Raw genomic sequence first — 18,589 nt, forward strand, 5'->3', positions numbered from 1 at the left:
AGTCAGTGTCTGTCAGGAAGGGATTTTGCAGAAACCTTAGGGTTTCCTGTTCAGACCCTTAACATATGAATGGAAGCAGTCTTAGCAGAGCTGGTTTCACAGGTTTTTGAGGAATTCTTTGTGATGCCAGATTCCCCCCCTTCCCCGGGATCTGCTCTAGCAAGGCAAGGAGCTGTACCCCTCCCCATCAGGTATTCAGGCTTAAGTGGATTAGAGCTCAGAAGTGCTTCTCCCAGAGGACATGGGGACTTGGGCTATGTCACATAGCTGGGGGACAAGGGTCCATTGCTCCCTCTTTGTTGCAGCCCCACGAGTCCTTTCATGATGGCCTCCCAAGTGATTGAGTCTGGCTTAGGGTGCCCCTCTCTCTGTGAGGAGACTTACCTGTCATCAACACAGACCATACTTTGGGGGCAGGGAGAGGAAACTGAGGCAGCATTTGCTAGCAGAGACAAGCTTTGTCCCCTGTGGCTCACATTCTGGAGGCCACCCGCTCATCCTTAGCCACGGGGAGGGTAGAATTACAATTCCTGAAACCAGGCAGAGTGGTCCCCAACAGTACAGGTCCCAGGATAATCTGAAGTGGAGACAAGAAGAATGGTATGGGTTGGCAAGATGTGGAAAGTTACCAATGAGATTTTTCTCTGCCACTATTATCAGAACATTGTTACCTGCGTGCATTTTTCTTGGAATCTGAATGTGAGACCTAATCTCTGTCTGCTTACATATTTTGCATCCTATTGATTAAGTGAGTCTTGGGCTAATCTGAAGCTTTTTTAAGCACTCGTATGTGGTGCAATAGAGTCAGAGAAATAAACTGTTGGAACAATTGGTAGAGGTGATAAATAGAACTTTCATGGCCAAGATAGCTGTTACTTTTTTTTTGCCAATAGTATAGTTTTTCAACTCATTGTCAATATGCACCTACATATATACACATGCATAAATCATCAAAACACTGCTATGTGTAAGTGTTGAAAGTGAAAATGTGGTAAATTGGGGAATGGACCTTAGAAACAGATAATATAACAGCAGCAGCAGGACCTTCTTTGTTGCCTACCATTTTCTTCTTAGAGCCTGACGTATAATAGGTTCTTAATTAATATGTGTTGAGTGAGTTAAGGTATTAAATTACAAGGGTTAAAGATGAAAATATTGACATAAATGATTCTTTTTTTGATTTAATCTTTATTGTGTTTTTCCTATTACAATCTAGGAAAATACCCCACTCACATCAGCAATCACCACACTGTTGTCTATGTCTATGAGTCCTTTTCCTTTTTGCTCAATTCCTCCACCCCCTTTTATGGTAATTTTGCATAGTAGATTCTTCATGTTTCTCGACTACTGCTGCTTGCTTCCCACTTCCTAACTGGGTTTTGCTTTGCTAGCCTTGAATTACACACTCCACCTCAGAATCATGATATACTTGGTAATTTACTCAGCAGGAAGCAGAGAGCTTAAAAATGTTGGACACTTACCACTGATCTTCTGCTCAGGTCAGAACTCTTGGATATGTATTGCCACTAAATACCTAGGTCCCATTCCTCTACTAACCCTAACCCTAACCCTAACCCTAACCCTAACCCTAACCCTAACCCTAACCCTAACCCTACCTTATACACTACCTGATTCTGGCTGAGGGTAGTTCCAAATGAACTCTTTCCTTTACCATTGTCTGACTTACATGTAGAATATTGAAATTCCTAGTTACTTTTCCTGAGCCCCTCACTTTGGTAACAAGTGTGCAAGTTATAATTATAGGGAAATGAAAGCACTGTTCTGTGGCAAAGACATGATATAGTTCTAATTCTTCATAATATAGACTGTATTTCACAGCTGTACTCATATTAGCCATCAGAGAAATTGGAGAGATAAAGGATAGCTCAGAGGGGAAGTTGATCTTTGTAGCAATTGAATTTTCTTATTTGTCATGTTCAGGAAGGAAAGCATACCACTAATAGGTGTGTGTGTGTGTGTGTGTGTGTACCCTTAGGGTTTTCTGGATGCTGGGTTGTAACATCATGTCTGCAAGTGGGGTTAGGTTTACATTTTTTCTTTCCAATCTGGGTTCTTTTCATTTGTTTGTTTGTTTTTATTTTTATTATTTTTATTCTTTCCTGGCTAAAATCTCCAGTATGATACTGAAAAGACATGATGAGAATGGACATCCCTATTTGTTCCTAATTTTAGGTAGAAAACATTCAGGCTTCTATCACTAAGTATAATGACAACAATGGATGTTGTGTACATGTCCTTTATCAGATTGAGAAAGTTTCCTTCTATTCTTACTTTCTTGACAGTTTTTGTCATGTTTTTCATCACATACTTTTGCTACCTTTATGAGACAATCATGTGCTGTTTTTCTTTATTCCATTGATACAGTGTGTTACATTGATTTACTTTGGGATGTTAAGCCAACCTTGTATTCTGGAAAAATTCCATTTCATAATGCTGTATGAATTATGATTTTTGCTATGATTATTAGGATTTGCATGTAAATTCATAAGAGATACTAGTCTTCAGTTTCCTTTTCCATGTCATTATCTTGTTTTGGTACCAGTGTAATCTGGCCTTATAGAATGAATTGAAAAGCATTCCTTCCTATATTTTGGAAATTTGTGAAAAGTCAGTATTAATTATTATGTAAATATTAGGTGGAATTCTCCAATGAAATGGTGTGGGCTTAGCCTTTCTTTGCGAAAAATTTTTAAATCACTAATCAATCATATTTATTTATTTATTTATTTATTTATTTATTTTTACTAATCAATCATATTTAGTTGTTTTAGGTCTATTCAGATTTTCTATTTATTATTGAGTCAAATTTGATCATTGGTCTTTTTTTTTAATCCATGCTTTTCATCAAGTTCAAAGCATTCCTTACAATTCCTTTTATTTCTGTAAGGTAGATGGTGATGTTCTCTTATTTTTTATCATAATTATTTGAGTCTTCTCTTTTTTCTTGGTCAGTCTTGCACAAGATTTTGCTGAAATTTGCTGAAATTATTCAATCTTGCTGAAGATTTGTTTGCTTTTTTGTTGATTTTCTGCATTGTTTTTTACTTGTTTATTTCAGCAATCTTTATTATTTCCTTTATTCTTTTTTTTTAGATTTCATTTGCCTTTTACATTGCTACTGTTCTTAGGTAATAGGTAATGATATTAATTTAAGATATTTCTTTTTAAATGTTTACAAATATAAATGTTCCTCAATGCATTGCTTATGCTGCATCTGAAAAGTTTTGTTTTTTTTTCATTCATCTGAAAGAATTTTCTAATTTCCCTTTTGATTTTTTGACACATTGGTTATTTAGGAATATGTTACATAGTTTCTACGTGTTTGTGAATTTTCCAAATTTTCTTTTGTTATTACTTCCTAATTTTATTTCTTTGTGGTTGAAGAACCCACTTTGTGTGATTTCAGTTGTTCAGTTATTGATACACTGAATTTTATTATTTTCTTTCACAGTATATTTTGTCTGATAGTAATGTAACCATTTTTGCTTTTCAGCATGACTTTTTGTATGGTATACTTTTACTTTCATCCTGTTTGTATCTTTGAACATAAAGAATGTCTTTCCCATAGACAGCATATTTTGGATGCTATTTGTTGTTTGCCCTGCTAAGACTCTCCTTCTGATTGGATTGTTTAATACATCCAGATCTAATGTTATTGATGATATGATTAGGTTTATGTTTGCCATTTAACTTTTTGTTTTATACTATATATATATGTGTGTGTGTGTGTGTGTGTGTGTGTATACACACACACACACACATATATGGTGTGTGTAAAAATATATATTCTTTTCTTACTTTGTATAGGACATATAGTATACATCATAATTTACTCAGATTTACGTTAACTTAATTTCAATGAGTTATCAAAATGTTACTCCTGCATGGCCCTGCATTTGCTTCCTATTGTGTGTGTATGTGTATACATGCACACAGAAGTATATACATGCACGCTCTATGTGTGTGTGGATAGTGAAGGACACAGAGAGATAGCTTATGTTACAAACCAGATAATACATTGTTATAATTATTAATTTGGGTGTGTTTTATGTATTTTAAGAAAGCTGAGAGTAAGGGAGAGCCAATATATATTTATAGAGTTTTGTTATGTTTACTTTTTTATTTACCACTTTATTTGTTTCTGTGGATTCACTTTACCATAAGGTGTCATTTTATTAATTCAGTATTCAGGACTTTTCTCCTGCATTTTTGTGTTGTTATAAATATATTATATTTCTGTGTTATAAGTTCAACAATATAATTATATAAATACATTTTATTTTATACAACTAATTTAACATAAGTCAAGAGAAGGAAGGAGAAGATGAAGTTATATTGTCTTTTATAATTTTTAATAACTGATCTGAGAATGTGTATATTTGTCTTCATATTTGAAAGGTTATTTTGCTGAATAGGAAAACATTTTAAAGCATTTTTATCAATTATTCTATTACACTTTGCCCATTTTTTTCTCCCTTTATCCCCCATCCACCCTGCCCTCTAACCCTCCAGCATTCCCCCTGACTTAGTTTGTGCCCATGGGTTGTACATAGAAGTTTTTTGAGTTCCCTGTTTCCTATACTATTTTTTCTCTCCCCATCTATTTTATGCCTACCAAGTATGCTTCTTCTTCCCTGTACCTTCCCCCCCATTCCTCCCCTCTGTCTCCCCACTGAAATCCTTCCATGCGAGGTCCATTTCTCTGATTCTTTTCTTGTTCTGGTTGTTTACTTAGTTTTTGTTTTTATTGTTTTTCTTTTTTTTGGGGTTCATTTGTTGATAGTTGTGAGTTCGTTGTCATTTTACTGTTCATTTTTTTATCTTTTTTTTAGATAAGTCCCTTTGACATTTCATATAGTAAGGGCTTGGTAATGATGAGTTCCTTTAACTTGACCTTATCTGGGAAGCACTTTATCTGCCCTTCCATTCTAAATGAAAGCTTTGCTGGATAGAGTAATCTTGGATGTAGGTCCTTGCTTTTCATGACTTTGAATACTTCTTTCCAGCCCCTTCTTGCCTGCAAGGTTTATTTTGAGAAATCAGCTGATGTCTAATGGGAACTCCTTTGTAGATAACTCTCCCCCTTCCTCTTGCTGTTTTTAGGATTCTCTCTTTGTCTTTAATCTGGGGCAAGTTAATAATGATGTGCCTTGGTGTGTTCCTCTTTGGGTCCAAATTCTTTGGAAGTCTGAGATTCCTGGACTTCTTGGAAATCTATTTCCTTTGCCAGACTGGGGAAGTTTTCCTTCAATATTTGTTCAAATATTTCTTGCTGTCGTTCTTCTTTTTCTGGCACCCCTATAATTCGGATATTGGAATGTTTCAGGTTGTCCCAGAGGTTTGTAAGACTCTCTTCACTTTAAAAAAATTTCTTTAAAAAGATTTTATTTATTTATCTTCAGAGGGGAAGGGAAGGAGAGAGGGAGAGAAATATCAGTGTATGGTTGCCTCTTGTGCATTCCCTGCTGGGAACTGGCCTGCAACCAAGGCATGTGCCCTGACTGGGAAACAAACTGCGATCATCTGATTCACAGGCCTGCACTCAATCCACCGAGCTAAACCAGCCAGGACCTCTCTTCTCTTTTTTTGATTCTTCTTTCTTCATTCTTTTTCTGTTGGATGTTTACTTTTTCTTTTTGTTCCAAACTGTTGATTTGAGTCCTGGTTTCCTTCCTGTCATGGTTGATTCCCTGAATATTTTGCTTTATTTCACTTTTGGAATCTTTCATTTGTTCTTTCATTTTTTGACCAAGCTCAATCAGTTCTGTGAGCATTTTGATTACCAGGGCTTTTAAGTTCGCCATCAGATTGGTTGGCTATGTCCTCATCGTTTAGTTCTCTTTCTGAGGTTATGCTGTGTTCTTTCATTGGGCCCCATTTTTTTGTTTTGGCACAGCTGATAAGTTGTAAGGGGGCCTGAGGTATTCACCCAGGCAGGGAAACCCTCCTTGCTGCACTGTGTCCCTGCCTGTGGGGGAGGGGCCATAGAGGGAACAGTGCAGCTTGTCTCTAGCACACTTTCTGTCAGACTCTTGTGTGAGACTGGGAGTTTCTCCCAATGTAGCAACTGCTGTATCAACTCTGTCTCAGTTACCCCTTAAGTCACCCCCTCCTGTGCAGCCGTGCAGCCTGCCAACTGGCCACAGCCAGCCCTGCACCCAAGGTCCACTGACTTGCCCTGGTTTTTCTCTGCTGGCCAGCCTGCTGCCTTGCCAGTCTGATTGTTCTGGTTCATTTCTTATTTAATTCCTTGGTTTGGGGAGTTCCTTGGTTTGATTTTCTGGCGCTTCTGGTTGCTTATTGATTCTAGATTGGTTGTTATCCTCCTTCTGGTTGTGCAAAGAAGCAAAGGTTTCTACCTATGCCTCCATCTTCTCTAAAACTCTGAATATGAAAATCTTGACTTTTTTTCCTCTCAGCACTTTGGAAATATCATTTCAATGCCTTATGTTCTCCATTGTTTTTTAGGAAAAACCAGTATTTCTTCAGAGGATGTCTTTCTGTGTGCCAAATTGTTTTCCTCTTGCTGTTTTCAAGATTTTCTCATGCTTGTTGTTTGTTTATTTGTTTAGTAATTTCCCCCAATTTTAATAAAGTCCATTTCTCCCACAGTTTGTAGCCTCTGATGTTGTTCCTCAGGGGCACAGCCTTGGGCATGAGCATAGCCACCCTGACATCTGTTTGTATCAAGAGGTCAAAGTAGCTTCAGTCAGTCTCTCTTTGACTGTCTCTTACTCTGGTTTCCCTGGTAAATATCTAACTGATCTATCCCCACTGGTATCATCCCCAGCTGTTAGCCTCTTCTAGTTGCTTTCACATTGCTCTATTGTTTTGAACAACGCCTAAGGAAATGATTTCTCTCCAGTATGATCCAGTTAAATTTAAGTCAATTTCATAGGCCTTTTTTGGGACAAGACTTTTCTCTGTTAAAACTTGTAGCTTGTCTGCTGTTATCCTTTTTTTTTTTAACTCTCATGGAGCAACTAGTCTCAGTTTATCACCATAAAATCTTCTGTCTTTTTAAGCATCCTTAGAATTGCACTTTCAATGATGTAGCCTGAATAAAATCACTTTCCTTAAGGAGACCTACAGAACATTCTGTTCTTATGGCATTCCCCTTCTTCTGGGAGAACACTTGAACCATTGCTTCAGAACTGGGGAAGGCAGTGGCTCACTGTGTAGGGTGACACCCTTGTTACAAGGATTACCACAAGGGGTGGTAGTCCTTGTTCTTGCCTTTTTCTTGAACCTGAATGTTAGGAGCTTCGTTAGGCACGGGTGATCAGGGCCAAGTGCCATCATCCAGACACACGCACGTAGTCATTTTGTTCTTGCTTGGAATAGTTTTGGCAACACTGAGCTGGGCAAAATGAGGAACACCGATGAACTGCTCCTCTTGGGGAGAAAACATAGCCCTAGAGTAGAATCTTGGGAGGGAGAAAGATCTGTGTACTTATCCTTGATCCTTGCAGTAGAGCTTCCATTAGGCTGAGCTGGGTAGGCAGAAGGGGGTCATTGCTCAAATGCCATAGACTTTCACTGTTTTTATTGAGACTTATGAACTTTTGTTGAGTACATGTTTCTCATGTTGCATTTCTTTAGAAGTTTTCTCCACATTCGATGTGGTTGTTTTACATAATTTTTACCTGTTACGGTTGTTTCCCCAAGGAAGGGGTCGAGGGAGCTTTTTATACCTCTATTCTGGAACCATGCTTTCAAATGTATTTGTTTTTTGTCTGCATAATGCACCTTCTCCAAATGATCATCGTAAACTTGAAATATTCTGTAAGTTACTGGGACTTTAGATGGGTGTGAAAAACCAAGGAATTTCAGAGATCCAATATGGATTATTCATTCATTGGATTTGTAAAGCAACTTTATACTAAGGAGTTCAAGTGTTTATTGTTGTTTGGTAATGCTTACCAAAGATGATTGGAAAGTGAAAATATGATCTAGATTGTGGAAGCTCCTGATTAACCTAGCCCAACTTTGTTTCTCAAAAAACAAAGTTGGACAGTTTAATATGCATAATGCCATTTTTAAAGGATCAGTAGCCACGGGAGTCTAACAGAATATTTAACAAGAGAAAGAAGGAAAAGGGTCATCAAGGAACATGTATAAAGGTCCCATGGACAAAGCCAAAGGGGGTAAAGGCTTGAGGGCAGGAGGGGAGGGTGGGGGGTGGACGAAAGGGGTGGCAGGAAAATGGAGACAACTGTACTTGAACAATAATAAAAATTTAAAAAATAATATTTAACTGAATATTACTGGTATCTTTATGAAGTTTTGAAATATAGCTTATGAACAGGTAAAATGTGGAGATCTGCAAGCATAATACATTTTAAGTAGAACAAATCTATAAAGAGGAAATTTAGAGTAGATATATTTATGAAAAATGTATTAATTCTTAAAATAAGAAATTCCATATTGACTATCAACAGTAATTGAAAAAATATGAATATGAAAAATAAGGAATCCCAAAAGAGTTCTTGAAAGAGATTCCTCATGTAGCATTCTTAACATTTAATTTGTTTTACAAAAATTTGTATATGTTTATAAAGTATACATCAATATATATATATTTTTTTAAAAGTACTTATCTTTTTAAGAAGATTTTATTTATTTATTTTTAGAGAAAGGAGAAAGGAAAAAGTAAAAGCGAGGGAAGCATCAGTGTGTGGTTGCCTCTCATATGCCCCCAACTGGGGACCTGGCCTGGAACCCAGGCATGTGTCCTGAGTGAGACTTGAACCAGTGACCCTTTGGTTCACAGGCCAGCACTCAATTCATTGAGCCACACCAGCAAGAGATGATGCTTATATTTCATTTTATGAACATATATTTTCTGTTTCTATTTATTCTGCCTCTACCAGTAAGTGTCTTTTTTTTTAATGATAAAGGTTTCAAAGCACATGCCAGGGAAAAATTTACTCTGCTGCTTGTCATCCACAGTACAATACTTTGATTAACACTATTTCCCAGACCCATTAAAAATACTACCAGCATCCAATTTATTAATTTACAAAACTAATTATAATTATTACAAAGAAAGAACTAGTTGAATCAGCATGAACATCATATATTTTCTTCATTAGAGAGATAAACATGGGAAGTAAAATTACAATCAGAAGGTTGCTTAGTGACCATGGAATCTGAACAATAGTTAATTTTCAATAATGGAATGATTCATAGTGTCAAGCCACTTTGTTTTGAATATATGTTTGCATTTTCACTCTCTTTGTTCTACTGTCAATAAATTGTATTCAATTTACAGGAATACAGCCTATAAAAATTAGGACATCTCAAACATAAGGTTAGTAATTCTAAAAATTTACTGTATAAATCAAAATGATAAATGCAAGGTTTTGACATTTACCAAAATATTTTGCAAGTTCAGCATTTGCCCTTTTTAACAATCTCAGATCTCTGTTCCTAGAGTAAGCTTTGCAGAATCTACTAATTACAGATTCCTTTTAATGCAAAGGAATGCATTCCCTTCAATGCAGTATCTCACACCAACATTACAACTGTGACCAACCAGAGTAGAGTGAAAGAGCACAGTTTAATCAAGGGAAGTCTTTAGAAAACAGACCATCGATAGCCATTGCACAAGTATGGTACTATCTAATGTACGCTTTCAGTGTCTCTGATACTGTCCACTTTATGTGTGTATTATTGTTTAGTTGTCACAATAGGTAGGAACGTATTTCCATCTTATAGAAGAAGAAACTTAAACTGTGGGTGTTCATGTGACATACCTAAGTTTCACAGCTAGCTAATGATGGGACTGTGGCATATACCTTAGCAGCCTAACTCCAGCTCTGCTATATTGCATCTGAAATTATTTTTTTCTCAACTTCTTTAGTTTATTTCCTTAGGTTTCACAGATTTCAAACACATGTTTATTTGTACTCTTCCAGATGCAGCTGTAGTTCTCTTGTTTTAACTTGGCTAGTTAGAATGATGAAGGAAGCTATGCCTTATAGTCATGGATATTTCCAGCAGGCTTTGTGACTTGGCCTATTCTCTTTAGTGCAAAGATACATACTTTGCAGATAGTTAAGACAAAGGATATAAGAGCCAGGCCAGAGCACAGTTCTCCAGGCATTATTCTAGTGCTATCTACATATTATCTCATTTAATCTATGGTAAAATTCTGTGGGATGGGCATTGTTGTCTTCAGTTTTACAGATAAAGAAACAGAGTCAGTGAGGCTAACTAATGTGCTTCTGGCTCCATAGTTTAAGTATTGGTTCTGGATTGTGTCCATTTGTTCTGAAGACATTGCTCTTTTCCAGCAGTTCCTCTTATATCCTCAGATGATTCCTGTGTGCTTGACATTTCAGGCTTTCTGAGTAAACTGTTATGATAATGTTTCTTTGGAGATAATTATTATTAACCCTATATTAAGAATGAGAAACTGAGAATCAAGAAAGACTAGTCATAAGAAATGTTTACATAGTTCACCTTGAGATTGCTATGGACAATTAATAAACAATACAGTTATAAAGTGGATCAGTAATGGTTTTATTTATTCATTGTTGTAGAAAATAGTGGTATTAATAAGTATAAAAGTTTCTTGAGCATTAACATGATTTTAGCAAATGAAAAAGATTACATGTGATATCAGTGTTCTATGTCATAAAACGTAATCTATCAAGTCAGCATTTCTATTTATTATAAAACATTAGTTATTAAAATAAACACTTACAATTCTAGGACAGGGACTCTGTACAGTTTTTTTAATTTCTAAAACATTGTACAAATGGACACTTAATACAAATGTGTATTAAGGGAGCAAACAAAATATATTTCAGTATCCTTAAAACTCAAATAAGCAAAACAGGGATTTATGTTGGTTGTGGTAGTGGAAAATATATTTTTGTGGGCTAGGTAACATACAGCCATTATTAGTCTGGTTTCTCCAGAAAGTGAGGGGCAGGGAGGGAAGGGAGGAGAAGGGAGAGGGAGAAGGAAAGGGAAGGACACAAAAGGAGAAAGAAAGGGAGAGAGAAAGAGAGAGAAACTGAGATTTATTATAAGAAATTGGCTCATGTAATTATGAAGGCTGAGAACTCCCAAGATCTGCAGTTGGCAAGCTGTGTGGATACCCAGGAGAGCTGTGGTGTAAGTTCCGTTCTGAGTCCCAGGACAAAGGCAGGAGCAGACCAGTGTCCCAAATATCTGGGCAGCCTGTGGACCAGTTAAGTTGAGACATAAAATTACCTCACTGCTCAGTTTTCTGTTAAGTCTAGTCATTTGAAAGGAATTGATCTTGCAGTTAAGGCTCCAGACTGATGATAAGATGCTACACAGTTGGTAGCTAGCAAATATATTACAGTTTTTATAGAATAATAACTCTGATACTTCAGTTTGTATTTGATGACAACTGACATGACATTATAGAAACATTATTATTCAATGACTTATTAATTTAAAATTGTTACAAGAGAAGTATGAAAAATTTAAAAAATTAAATGTGTGTCATGATAAAAAAATAATATTGTCTCTTTTATAGTTGCATTTCTCTGAGGTAAATAGTTATAATGGTTGAAATAGTTCTTTTGAGCCTTTTTTCTATACAAATGAAAGTAATGATTTCTGCTATATTAGTTTGGGTCCCCGAGAAACAGACATAAGAATACAACCAGATGTGCAAGAGGTTTAGTGGAGGAGACACCTGTGAAGGACAAAGGAGAGCAAGCCATTGTAGTCTTGGAAGGTTTTCACACTATGATGGTCTGACATCTGTAAAAAGAGTGGTGGGAGGAAATTGGGTAGGGAGAAGCTCAGACAGCAAAATCATTTGAGAAAGTCTCAGCCAGTCCATTGAGACGTCTTCAAATGAATTTTGCCCCTAATAAAATCCTTTGTCTAGCAGGAATGACCTGATTCTAGGAACCCCCACATGCTCAGTCACTGACTGAGGACAGACTGGGGAAGGGTGCCCTCAGCACGGTGGATCTAAAGGTGGTGGCTGTGGAGCTGTGAATCAGTAATGCTCCCCCCACAGCTCGTTCTCTTAAAGGAAGATCTGAGCAGAGCAACTATATGGCAGCCCCTCATATGCATACCATGTTCTACTCAATATCATCATAGTATACATTTATATAATGTGTTTTCAACTGAAAATTTGTCATGAAATGCTTTCATAATCTTTCTCAATGATGAACAGTTTTCAGTTGTGTGTCTTCAGAACAGTTTAACCAACCTACCCAATATCTGAATTACTTATTTGAGAAATATTTTATATCAACTGTGTAAACTGATATGGTATTATTATATTTGGTTTTTCATTCATAAGGAGCTTTTTATTTTCATAAGGTACATTTTAAATTATAAAGTGTACCTACATAGTTTGTTACTCAACATTCATAGACATATTATACACCCATTGTGCCTCTAGAATGTATGAGACACAGTGAAAGCCTGACTTGCCTCGGCTAGTTTGTGTTGCTTAGATATAACCTTATTCCCGAAGACAGGTATTAGTATTTGTTTAAAGAAGACTCTACTGTCATATTCTTACTGTGATTTTTGTGTAGGATCAATTCAGTAGGATAGAAATTATGGGGGGTGGTACCTGTTTAAATAGATGGGGATTGTATTTTATCCTTTGCACACCTGTCACATATTTAGGATAATGTCTGAATAAATCTGTCTCTTGATACATTTATATGAAAGAATAAAATTATACTTTAGTATTATTGGAGTAGTAGGAAATGTCTGATGATTACTGAGAGCTTCTAAAAAGATTTGCATATAAGAACCCTCTGTTTAAAGGCAGTTTTATAATTGTAGTATAATTTGAGCTTGTGGGCCTTTAAAAGGTTACACATATAGGGTAACATTAACTCTTAGAAATTTCCAAACTAAAGGTTCGTTGTTTTTATGTTTCTGTATGAATTTCTTGCCTCTGGAATATATTTAATTTGGACCATTTTATTATACTAAAAGCACTTTATTATTTTGACCATAAACTAAAACTAAAACTTTGAACTTGGATGGAATTGCATTTATTTGTGATAAGGTCTTTTGAAATTAATAAAAGTAATTCATGGTAAGTTAAGTAATTAAATCTAACAACAGCCTTGTTACTATATGCACTAGGGAGAAATGCTTAAAATTACAACTTTTAAAATAATTATTATACCCTGTTTAGTTATGTATGAATTCATTAAAGCTGGATATTTCAACTATTCAGATGATTTTAAGGGATTTTGGGGGGAAAATAAAATTGATATTCATAGATGAAAAATAATAAAATGAATCATATAAAATATATTTAGAAATGTCCATGTTCTGACTAGTACATACATACAAGTTATCTCATTTTATAATTTACAAGGCCAAAATTCTCTTCTTTTTTCTATTTGTGTGTTTTTTTCCCTTTCCTCTTCTCTCTCTCTCTTTTTTTGGTGCAGCAGATGAGTCATAGACTATCAGGAAAAATATTTTCACTTCACCACAAACGTGGATGGTGGAATAAAACTCTAATGTTAAGCTTGGGATCTTTTCTTTTTGGTTTTAATGTTTGTCTGATGTAACTTTAAATTGTTGTCAGAGGTTCTAGGGTGGCATTAAGCTGAAATCAAATGTTAAGAGCCCATTTCTGTGTCTTCCAAATCCTTCTATCTCACTGTTTTGAGCTGTTTTTATGGTTGTTTTAAGACAGTGCAGTCTTGGGTTATAGACATTTTGGAGAACATTTCACACTTGAGACAACACAGAAGACTTATTTTAATGTTAATTCAGAAAGTATGCAAACATATAAAGAATTGATGTATCTAGGGATTAACTAGATGACAGGCCCTCAAATGATTCTAAACAATAAAAACAAAGTATTAACTCATAATTGTTTAAACTTTGGAAATGCACCTCTAATAAAAACATTAGAGATAATTTTAAATAATTTCAATTTTATTCATTCATCTTTTAAATATTCTTTATTGCTTATTTTAATCTGGATACTGTTCTAAGTGATAGTGTACAGTGGCGGGCAAGGCAGATAAAGTCACTGCCCACTTGGAACTCATATGCCTATCTGGAGAGGCAGAGGATAGGCAAAGAAGGAAGTAGGTTAGCAAGACAGTTTGAGATGTGAGTAAATACTATGGAGCAGGCAATTAGGGGCTGTAAGGAGATGTGCTTAAACAGAGTGATGAGGTCAGAGAACAAACAATTTGACATAAAGAGCGATCTAGGGGTCTCTATGAGGAGGCATAATTTGAAATAAGACCTGAATAACAAGAATGAGCCCTCCATGTACAAATCCAGGAGTAGAGAAGGAAAGAGTAAATGAAAAGGCTTTCTGTGCGGGCATCAAAAGAGAAAAAAGGCTATTGTGGCTGAAACAGCACAAGCAGGGAGGATAGTAACCTGCTATAAAAAGCAAAGAAGTAGGACTTTGTAAAGTGTATATATCTTATTTGGATTTAAACTTAAGTATACTGGTAAGACTTTCAAAGACCTTTGAGGGGGGTATGATAAAAATATTTTTTAAAAACATGAAAAAATATCTTTGGTATGCATAAAAGATTGGGGAGGGACAAGGTATGGAGGCAGAGAGTCCAGTTGTAGAATTTTGAGTTGATCTGGCAAGAGATACTGCTAAATAAGAGTTTGGCCATAGCTTAGAAGATAGTTTCACAGGAAAATGAGATGCATTCTAACTGTAAGTGAATTTTTTGTAAATTCCTAATAATATATTCCTTTAAGGAAACACTTAATGTTATGTAACTAGTTTTGGTACAAATAGTTGTTTCAGGAAATATTGCCACTTTATATATATGAACATATATATATATATATACACACACACATACATATATATTTATTTATATATTATTTATACACTATATATTATATATAATTTATATATATATATATATATATATATATATATATATATATATAAAATAGAGGTGTAAATTCAGAGTAAATGCTTTGGAAAAAGTTTAGAACTTTGCCTGAAAAAATGAAATAAAATGTAAAATATATTTTAGATGATAATTGCAACCATGACTTCAATACAGGGAGTGGAAAAAAGGCAATCAAGTGTTGATTTCGGAAAGCAATTTTGCAGTCAGAGGATGCAGTAGAAGATGCAATATCTTTCACTGCACCCGTGATGTGGAACACCATCATAAAGAGACTGTCTAGTGAAGATATTTAAGGGTTTCATCAGTTTCTTCAAGGACATAGCTGTGGCATTCAAAAAAGGCTTTTGTCTTGCACAAATTTTACAGGTATTCTATTTTCTCTTCTTCCATAAGGCTATATCTTATAGTTTTGATTTGTCAATGGCTTTGTACATGTTTTAAACAGTTTTATTCACCACTTTTGTGAATTTAATGAATTCCTACAATTTTTGTATACTCTGCAATTTCACTTTGGAACCTGCCATTTTATTTGCATTGATTTTTTTGGTTGTTTACAATAAAAGTCTAACTCCCAAAGACACTGATATGACTTCTGGGGAGATACTGTATTATTAACTGATAGGAGAATTTTTTTATTATTAACATTATAAAAGTTTAGTTCATTACGGAGTATTTTCATGTTAGGATTACTTTTGTCACCCCGTACATCCTATACAACACCAGCTAACAATGTTAGAACTAACAAGAGCATCCTTCATATTGTTATACTTTCCTATTTATAGTAATGCTTTTTTTGTAGTTTTTTGGGGGGTGGTTATGTTTCTAAGCTTCTTTTCCCTCTATCTGATGTTAGTTGGCAAATCCACTGTCCTATTCAATGTATACGTAGCTATGTGGCACACTTAATTTTTTTCAGTGAGTTTGGGTGATGTTCTGAATGGAGTTGGTTGAAACATTTCTTTTTCTTTCTGTCTGTCTGTCTGTCTACCTACCCATCTGAGAATTTAGTATTCCTCTCCAGAATGTTAAGGTTATCTTGACATTAACTAAAAGTTTTTATTTTTTCATTTTCTAAATTGATATATTAATTCTGGGTTTATTCCTTCAAAAAAGAAGTCTCTTTAATATATTTTGAATTACATTTTTTCACTAAACATAACCCATGTTATGCTGTTTCTTCTTTATCCACTTTATTTTAAAGAAGGGGTATAAGTTTTATTCCATCTTCATAAACAAGAATAAAAATAATATCTACTAAAGACTATTCTTGAATTTCAGTTAGCTTGTATATTACAATCTTTACCTTTTGTGAACATATAAACCCTTTTAGGGTTTCTGTTGAGGAGAAAAGGACATGAAGTACTTGTAATCTCTTACTTGACCATTTCTAGTTCTTATAGTAGTTATACCAAAATTAGTATAATTGGCATATAGTAATTATACCAAAATAATTATGCCTGCCTTTTTAGCCAGGGCAGTATAATATAATTAATTTCATCTTTAAAACTTTATTTTTAAAAGGGTTTTAAGATGAGAGTTTATATTTAAATATATTCATTTAAGAAGGGTTATTTTAACATTTACAATAATTGTGGATATATATAGATATGAAGTTAGAGAACAAATATGACTTAGGTATTTAAAAATGAATCTGGTGAATTGTTGGTAAACGTTTAAATTTCAGCAGTGTAAAATTAGAGGTGGTTAATAGTAATTTTACTCTAAAATAAAATGATACAGAAATTAAAATGTGTTAATTATTAGGTAATTACATCAAATAATTTTAAAGGTATCTCTGCTCATATTGCTATATTTTAAAGAATGACAGTGAAAGAATCTATCAGAAATTAAAATCAAACATTTTATATTCTACCATGAGGTTATGTTCAGTGTTAGTTGAAAGCCAAATGTATCTTTCTGGGTATAGTGAGTAAACATTTTATGCTTAATGCTGAATCCAGATGTTTTATTCTATGAAATATTAATTGCATGAACTTAAGGATAAGAATCTCTTTTATAGTACTATTTTGTAGGAAAAATAGTTTGGTTCATCGTTGTATTTCATTTTTCTTGATTGAATACAGACATAGAATAAAATGCACTGCTGTCTTCTGACAGTCACATCCTGAGGCTCTGATTCAACACTTCAGTTATAACCTTACAGTATTTTTAGCCCTTCGAATTCAGATCTAGTTCTGCTGTAGCCTTTGGATGTTCTGCAACAATGTACTTAAATTCCTTGGCTGTTCAACAGCCCTAGGTGTGAGGACCTTGAAACTGTAGTATTCACCTTTAAATTATCTCACTTATGACTTTAGCTAAATATTTAAGACTGTAATCATCGTATAAAACACAGCATTAATAAATATAATTCTTATGATAATGGGACAGGGACTACCATCATTCATCTTAAAATTCCAATATAAAAGTATTGGAACGGGTTTTTAAAACATTCTAAATCATTTTCCCCTCTCTTTTTCCCCTCTTTCCTTGATAATGATCATTATATAACTTAATGTTAATTGTTACTCTAGAATCAAAGTTAATTGTCATGTGGCTCAGAAAAGTCATAAAACTATTTCCTCTACAGTGTTTGTAAATTATTGTTAATTTCAGTATTTTCATTTACATATTCTAAAACAGATTTTTAAATTGGGGTTCTTAATCTGATCAAACATTTTTCTTTAGAAATTTTATGTCATAATAATGAATTTTTTAGGCTAACTCACAATAACTAATATATGTAGTTAGTATGACACAGCCACATCCTATTACATTATCTCCTAAATATGCATAACTTTGACTCTGTTGAAAAACACATTCTGAAGTTAAGCTTGGGACATGAGGGTAATTCTCCCTAACTCCAAATCCAGCCTTGGAGTAGTGATTTCCTCTTGTGCAGTAAATCAGATCAACCGAAGTAATACTTCCAGGGGCAAGAAGTGCATAGAAGGAAGACGGGAAGGAGGCATCTGTGCACTTTGGCATTAAGGTTGTTGGATCTTTCCACTGTGTTGTGATGGGAGCACAGAAGATGCCCAGTGTAGTGTTGTCTCCCTTCATTTTTAAGAGTAATGCAAATTAAAATTATTTGTGAGTGGATGCTACCCAAATGTTTTAGAGACATTGACTCCAAAGAATCCCAAGTCTTCAATATCCTTTTGTGTCCAAACTCTCTGTTGTGCCTCCCTTCCATGCCATTTAACTTTGAATGAGTTTGTCTTGGAGTAGAGCTTTATCTAAACTTTAAAAAAGAACATTGAGGAAGGCACATGAGACTTCTTTTGATAGTTCGGTAGATTCATGTCATCAGGTATAGAAGTCACGATGGCAAAAAATAAGAAAATTACCAGGTACCTGTATGTATGGGACTTAAAAACAGTACATAAAGAAACACTGAGCAGTCTTTTCCATACTATGTATGTATTGTCGTATTACTTTATTGTTGTGTTTGCTTGAAGAGTTATTACCACATCAGTTTTGCTGTTGAGGAAACTAAAACATGAAGAAACTAGTGGGGAAGGGGAGGGATGACTAGACAGAACACAGAGGATTTTAGGACAATTAAAAAACATCCTATAATACCATACTGATGGATATGTGTTATTATACATTTGCCCAAAGCCATTGATCATAGTGAACATTAAGGGTTTGGGGGAAAGTATGACCTGTCAGTAGTGATCTTT

The 18,589-nt window shown here is 34.7% G+C and overlaps 1 protein-coding gene across 6 annotated transcripts in view; it reads left to right on the forward strand.

Moving 5' to 3' along the window:
• Positions 1 to 18,589, forward strand: part of CCSER1 (coiled-coil serine rich protein 1) — a 1,291,789-nt gene that overhangs the window by 104,650 nt on the left and 1,168,550 nt on the right. Inside the window, exon 1 of one of the 6 annotated variants that reach the window (XM_053666407.1) lies at positions 9,309 to 9,334. The exons of the other annotated variants lie outside the window; for them this stretch is intronic. The gene's annotated coding sequence lies outside the window, so the exon portion shown is untranslated. Of the gene's footprint in view, positions 1 to 9,308; positions 9,335 to 18,589 lie in introns of those variants that run through there. 6 annotated transcript variants of the gene reach the window in all.

Source organism: Artibeus jamaicensis, unplaced genomic scaffold (genome assembly GCF_021234435.1).
Source record: "Artibeus jamaicensis isolate MK-2021 breed Jamaican fruit bat unplaced genomic scaffold, CSHL_Jam_final contig_452, whole genome shotgun sequence".
NCBI lineage: Eukaryota > Metazoa > Chordata > Mammalia > Chiroptera > Phyllostomidae > Artibeus > Artibeus jamaicensis.